This window comes from Electrophorus electricus, chromosome 21 (assembly GCF_041902795.1).
Source record: "Electrophorus electricus isolate QZ-2024a chromosome 21, ASM4190279v1, whole genome shotgun sequence".
NCBI lineage: Eukaryota > Metazoa > Chordata > Actinopteri > Gymnotiformes > Gymnotidae > Electrophorus > Electrophorus electricus.
Genome location: NC_137517.1, coordinates 2,272,501 through 2,280,000, shown reverse-complemented (window position 1 = coordinate 2,280,000; position 7,500 = coordinate 2,272,501). Strand labels below are relative to the sequence as shown.

General features: G+C 46.0%; 1 protein-coding gene across 1 annotated transcript in view; it reads left to right on the top strand.

Moving 5' to 3' along the window:
• The window catches only part of cdh24a (cadherin 24, type 2a), a 50,494-nt gene that overhangs the window by 8,669 nt on the left and 34,325 nt on the right, over window positions 1-7,500 (top strand). The window lies entirely within an intron of this gene.

The following is a 7,500-nucleotide window of genomic DNA, read 5'->3' as shown; positions in this document are numbered from 1 at the left end:
AGTGTTTAGATGTATAATTACTGCCACTGTTCTGGGCTTCCACTGTCAGGCACTGCCTGGCACAGGTGGGCACAGGCAGACAGAACCTCTCCATGCGGCTGGAGACAAATTGGACATTAGCAAAAGCTTTTGGGATTATTACCAGAATAAGGACGGTGCACTGCGCAGACGTACACTTGGTGTCATTTAAACAGGGTGTTGACTGGAACCCTGTCATAACGGAACTGATTAAAGTCATTAGCCATTATCACCTTTGACCTTTGATGTGTTGCAAATGAGGTTTGTTAGCTTTGTTGAGCCTGCGTGCGTCTCGCCCTGATCTCAGTGAAGTCTCCTCACCAGGGCTGTCCCTCCACCACACAGGCTCATGCTGCAGGACTTCAAAACCACTGAATCTGAAGATATTTAATCCACTGTAGAGAAAACGCTGCCAAGAGCTCGAGTAGCTGGGAACTGCTAGACTGGTGAAAAGCAAGAGAGAGTGAGAGAGAGAGTGAGAGAGGGAGTGAGGAAGAGAGAGAGAGAATGAGAGGGAGTGAGAGAGAGAGAGGGAGAAAGAGTGAGGGAGAAAGAAAGAGCAGGAGAGAGACAGAGAAAGGGAGAGAGAGAGAGAGGGAGGGAGAGAGTGAGAGAGAGAGAGAGAGAGAGAGAGAGAGGGAGAGAGAGAGAGAGAGAGAGTGAGAGAAAGAGTGAGAGAGAGAGAGACAGAGAGGGAGAGAGAGAGAGAGGGAGAGAGAGAGAGAGAGAGAGGGAGGGAGAGAGAGAGAGAGAGAGAGAGGGAGGGAGAGAGTGAAAGAGAGAGAGAGAGCTAGCCCGAGGCTACAGAGATTCCACCATGTCCGTCTCATATCAAACTCAGCGTCTGTCTCCCCCAGAGAGCACCAGAAGCAGGACGGCAGGGCTGTGTGTGGAGGTGCGGCTCTGTGCCTATGGTGTGTGTGTACCGAGCCCCGTGATTGGCTGTAAAAGGGAATGAATGGGATGGAGGTTAGAAAGAAGTTGAGTGCGTTAGTGACGGGGTCCCGACAATGGGGGCATGCTCTGGAAGAAAGAGGCAGCTGACTCAGTGGCTCCCTGCCGCAGACGACGCAGTGCCTGGGACGGGCTGCAGCCCGAGCAGGACACGTGACGGAGAAGCAGGGAGGACACCGCACCGCTCAGACCAACGCGTGGGACCTGTCTGGAGCGCTGCAGGACACGCGCGGGACACACGCAGGACACACAGAGGACCCATCCGGAGCACTGCAGAGCTCACGTGGGACACATGCAGGACACACGCAGGACATACAGAGGACACATACAGAACCCATCTGGAGCACCGGAGAAGGTCAGGGTGGTCTGGATCACTGCTGCTCATCACCGAGGTCCAGAGCTAACCTGCTAACTCCTGTGCACACACTGAGCCGGACTCTCCAACTACACACGGACAAGGTGTTTCTCATAAAGAAAGGTTGTAATGAAGTGGGTGGGGAGTCTGTGTTATTCACACGAGTGAGCTCATATATTTATGGGGCTCAATAACATAGTGGGGTTAGTGGGGTGTTCTTATGGTAGGAGAGGAGAGGGGCGGAGTTAGTGAGGTGTTATGCTAGGAGAGGGGTGGAGTTAGTGAGGTGTTAGGAGAGGAGAGGGGTGGAGTTAGTGAGGTGTTAGGAGAGGAGAGGGGTGGAGTTAGTGAGGTGTTAGGAGAGGAGAGGGGTGGAGTTAGTGAGGTGTTAGGAGAGGAGAGGGGTGGAGTTAGTGAGGTGTTAGGAGAGGAGTGGGGCGGAGTAAGTGAGGTGTTAGGAGGGGAGTGGGGCGGAGTAAGTGAGGTGTTAGGAGAGGAGAGGGGCGGAGTTAGTGAGGTGTTAGAAGAAGAGTGGCGCGGAGTAAGTGAGGTGTTAGGAGAGGAGAGGGGTGGAGTTAGTGAGGTGTTAGGAGAGGAGAGGGGTGGAGTTAGTGAGGTGTTAGGAGAGGAGTGGGGTGGAGTTAGTGAGGTGTTAGGAGAGGAGAGGGGTGGAGTTAGTGAGGTGTTAGGAGAGGAGAGGGGTGGAGTTAGTGAGGTGTTAGGAGAGGAGTGGGGTGGAGTTAGTGAGGTGTTAGGAGAGGAGAGGGGTGGAGTTAGTGAGGTGTTAGGAGAGGAGAGGGGTGGAGTTAGTGAGGTGTTAGGAGAGGAGAGGGGTGGAGTTAGTGAGGTGTTAGGAGAGGAGAGGGGTGGAGTTAGTGAGGTGTTAGGAGAGGAGAGGGGTGGAGTTAGTGAGGTGTTAGGAGAGGAGTGGGGTGGAGTTAGTGAGGTGTTAGGAGAGGAGAGGGGTGGAGTTAGTGAGGTGTTAGGAGAGGAGTGGGGTGGAGTTAGTGAGGTGTTAGGAGAGGAGAGGGGTGGAGTTAGTGAGGTGTTAGGAGAGGAGAGGGGTGGAGTTAGTGAGGTGTTAGGAGAGGAGAAGGGTGGAGTTAGTGAGGTGTTAGGAGAGGAGAGGGGCGGAGTTAGTGAGGTGTTAGAAGAAGAGTGGGGCGGAGTTAGTGAGGTGTTAGGAGAGGAGAGGGGTGGAGTTAGTGAGGTGTTAGGAGAGGAGAGGGGTGGAGTTAGTGAGGTGTTAGGAGAGGAGAGGGGCGGAGTTAGTGAGGTGTTAGAAGAAGAGTGGGGTGGAGTTAGTGAGGTGTTAGGAGAGGAGAGGGGTGGAGTTAGTGAGGTGTTAGGAGAGGAGAGGGGTGGAGTTAGTGAGGTGTTAGGAGAGGAGTGGGGTGGAGTTAGTGAGGTGTTAGGAGAGGAGAGGGGTGGAGTTAGTGAGGTGTTAGGAGAGGAGTGGGGTGGAGTTAGTGAGGTGTTAGGAGAGGAGAGGGGTGGAGTTAGTGAGGTGTTAGAAGAAGAGTGGGGTGGAGTTAGTGAGGTGTTAGGAGAGGAGAGGGGTGGAGTTAGTGAGGTGTTAGGAGAGGAGAGGGGTGGAGTTAGTGAGGTGTTAGGAGAGGAGAGGGGTGGAGTTAGTGAGGTGTTCTGGCAATCTGTATCTCATCATATTCCTGTTTTGAACTCATTTAAGACACATATCAGTCTACTCTGTAGTCAAAGACCGGTTTTATAAACTAGCTCTTCTCAACACTAGATCCCTCACAAACAAATCATTTCTAATTAATCACCTCATTAGTTCACATAAACTAGATTTTGTGTTCTTGAATGAAATCTGATTAGATAGTAATAACACTGCAGCTGTTTTTGTGGAATCTGCATGTTTCATTTTAAGGGCTGCAGAGCTAACGGCTCCAGCCTGCAGTAGAGACTCTTTCTTAAAAAAAACATGTTATAGCAAACGGTTAGCATCTGAAAACCCAAGAACAAAACTTTCTACTCTGTTTCTACTCAAAACTTTCTACACCTTTGCTTTGTCTCAGCTTTCGAGAAGACGAAGCCACAAAGGCGGGCATACGCTGGTCACTAACAAAAGAGCAAACATCTACTGTCACCAAAGATCCAAATCCCCCATCTCCATTTCTGTGCCTTTTCTGATATTCTGATATGTGCATTTGTTCAAATTGGACCTGTGAGTGTAAGCCCATGTATCGTAGAGAATCAGGAGACTGATGGTGGAAGCTTTGTCCAAAACTCCACGGATAACCCTCTCTCCAGAAAATGCTCTTAATATCCTGACGCAGAAGCCGTGAACGTCAATACCGTGAAAAGTGAAAGAGTGTCTGGTACGCAGAAGACACCACGGTGGAGTGGGAAAGTCACAGAAGAACCCAGGCAATGCAGGATGGGTGAGCACAGATGGAGATGCGCTAACCTCCAGATTCAGTGTGAAATTTACAGAGATACACTGGATAGTCACCCAGAAATACAAAGAGCCAAACAATCCCACTTTGACATCGTCAGCCCACACATCAGTGCACATAACCCCAGAATGTTGCACCTGTTTTGAATGTTCAGTGTTCTTCAGTGATAAAAAAAGATCTATCAGACAGGCTGTCACAACTACTCCGCAAGACAACAGACAATTTGAACTCCCTTTTAATAAGAAGGCTCGTACGTCTCAGTTCACGGATGTTGACTAGACGACTCTTGAGGACTCCTTCATATGCAGTCATGACACTCGCTTTTTTAAAAGAAATCTTTCACTGGTTTTACCGCAGTAGTGAATAAATTTACTGCAGTAGTGACACAATTTACTGCAGTAGTGAATGGATTTACCACAGAAGTGAATGAATTTACTACAGTAGTGAATGGATTTACTGTAGTAGTGAATGGATTTACTGTAGTAGTGAATTAATTTACTACAGTAGTGAATGGATTTACTGTAGTAATTAATAGATTTACTGTAGTAGAGCATGTATTTACTACAGTAGTGAATGGATTTGCTGTAGTAGTGAATGAATTTACCACAGAAGTGAATGGATTTACCACAGTAGTGAATGAATATACTGTAGTAGTGAATAGATTCGCCACAGTAGTGAATTAATTAACTGTAGTAGTGAATGGATTTACCACAGCAGTGAATGGATTTACTACAGTAGTGAATGGATTGCTACTTTCTGCCATATTATATTTGCCAGGATCTGTCAGATCTTCTGGAGGAGAGGAAGCTTTGAACAATGGAACAAACAGAAGACAGAGATGAATGTGGCAAAAAGGAGCACTGATCTGAGGTCAGTGCTCAACTTAACAAAAAGAAGACAGAGGTGAATGTGGCAGTAAAGAGCACTGATCTGTGGTCAGTGCTCAACTTGACTCCAGAGCCCTGAAGACCAAAGAAAGAGTCAGAGGTCTGGGCATGACAACACATTCAGATCTGAACTTCAGCTGTCACATCAAACCAATAACAGTTACCAGAAAACTCTAGGGTCAGTCACACTGGTGTGGGGAACCTAAATAATAACACTGGAAAAAGACAAGACTAAGTAGAATCTGATTCATGCCAGACTAGACTACTACACTGGTCTTTATACTGGACTACTGTACTGATCTTTATACTGGACTACTGTACTGGTCTTTATACTGGACTACTGTACTGGTCTTTATACTGGATTGGACCACACTGGTCTTTATACTGGACTACTGTACTGATCTTTATACTGGACTACTGTACTGGTCTTTATACTGGACTACTGTACTGATCTTTATACTGGACTGGACTACTACACTGGTCTTTATACTGGACTACTGTGCTGGTCTTTATACTGGACTGGACTACTACACTGGTCTTTATGCTGGACTACTGTGCTGGTCTTTATACTAGACTGGACTACTACACTGGTCTTTATACTGGACTACTGTACTGATCTTTATACTGGACTACTGTACTGGTCTTTATACTGGACTGGACTACTACACAGATCTTTATACTGGACTGCACTACTGCACTGGTGTTTATACTGGACTACTACACTGGTGTTTATACTGGACTGGACTACTACACTGGTCTTTATACTGGACTACTACACTGGTGTTTATACTGGACTGGACTACTACACTGGTGTTTATAATGGACTGGACTAGTGCACTGGTCTTTATACTGAACTGGACTACTGCACTGGTCTTTATACTGGACTACTACACTGGTCTTTATACTGGACTGGACTACTACACTGATCTTTATACTGGACTGGACTACTGCATTGCTCTTTATACTGGACTACTACACTGGTGTTTATACTGGACTGGACTCATGCACTGGTCTTAATATTGGACTGGACTACTGCACTGGTCTTTATACTGGTCTTTATACTGGTTATTCAATATGCAGCCACTAGAATGTTTCCCCAATTAATAGATGACTCCAATTCTCAAATCCCTACACTGGCTACCAATTCATTGGAAAATTGATTTTAATTTTCAGCACTACAAAATGCACTATTATTTATTTTAATTATAAATTTATGATGATGCTATTTTCATTTTATCTGGCAACCTCACGTTGTTCATTTGAACTCTTTTACTCCTTTAGTTTGTAGTTTATTTAGATCTTTCGTTTTGACTCCTCTTTGTAATTTGTTGTACTTAAATAAATAATTTTAATTGTATTATTTCTTCCATCTAAATAAATTGTTTAGTTTTGCAAAAACCTTGTTAAGGTGATGGATCTCATTATGAAATAAGCCTGTTATTTACCACTTATGTGAAGCACTTTGTCTGCGAAATAAATAAACGTACCTTGTCTTACTGTAGAACAGGTGTGGTGCAAGTGATGTGTTTATTCTAGAACAGGTGTGGTGTTAGTGAGGTGTTGTTTATTATAGAACAGGTGTGGTGTTAGTAAGGTGTTGTTTTGTGTAGAACAGGTGTGGTGTTCGTGAGGTGTTATTTATTGTAGAACAGGTGTGATGTTAGTAAGGTGTTGTTTATTGTAGAACAGATGTAGTGTTAGTGAGGTGTTGTATATTGTAAAACAGGTATGGTGTTAGTGAGGTGTTTAGTGTAGAACAGATGTTGTGTTAGTAAGGTGTTGTTTATTGTAGAACAGTTATGGTGTTAGTGAGGTGTTGTTTATTGTAGAACAGGTGTGATGTTAATGAGGTGTTGTTTATTGTAGAACAGGTGTGGCATTAGTAAGGTGTTGTTTTGTGTAGAACAGGTGTGGTGTTTGTGAGGTGTTTATTGTAGAACAGGTGTGGTGTTTGTGAGGTTCTGTATCAGGCTTATATCCAGATAGGGACTACCCACATTAAACAAACAAGTGTAAACACACCAAGGATGAGTTTATAACAGATTCACTGCAGGATTTGGTCAGAAAGGCAGTTTAGAGTGTTTTTATGGTAGCGTAAGTGCATCTGTCTCTCCACGCCTCATCCAACAACCAAAGTCCCGTCCAGTACAGTACGTTACAACGCAGAAGACCCGTGAGCGATAGGAGGTCCCCCACACGACACGCTCCCACCACTGTACTGCTACCGTCCTCTGAGTGTACACAAGTGCATGACTCCAACCCAGAACTGTTGGGCTCCGAGGCAGCAGAGCAGTAAGACGCAGGAAGTCATTGGTTGTGCATGAGCTCATTTGCATATTACTCGCTACACAGCAATCAGATTTCAAAGTGACTAACCAGAGACGCATGTGGTTAACATCTTATCAGGATGCGATGTACATCCCAGTATAACGAAACTGCCGTGTGTAAATGGAGCTCTCCACGGCCCACGAGACCTTGGGCTCCGAGTTCAGCTGTGTAAAAACAGCGATGCCATCTCATGAGTGTGGGGGGGGGCGTCTCACGCTGGGCGTGAGCCATCCAGATGCCCGCTAACTGCAGGCTGCTGCTTCCTGTCGCACGCACATGCAGGCATTCCCACATCCTGCCTCCCAGCCCCTGATGGTCTGCCAGTGTGTATTGAATAGATGTAATCATGTAAGACAAGACACGGGGGTTTGCCAGGAATGTGATTCAGAGAGCGCGCAGAGATGTGAACCGAAGTTTAAACGGTATTAAAGACGCCTCTTCTAGGAATCATGGCATCATTTGACACGGAATATCCTGTCTGAGGCATCTGTTGGTTGTTGAGGCTAATGTTTTTTAATCAAGATTACCAAGTGAGAAC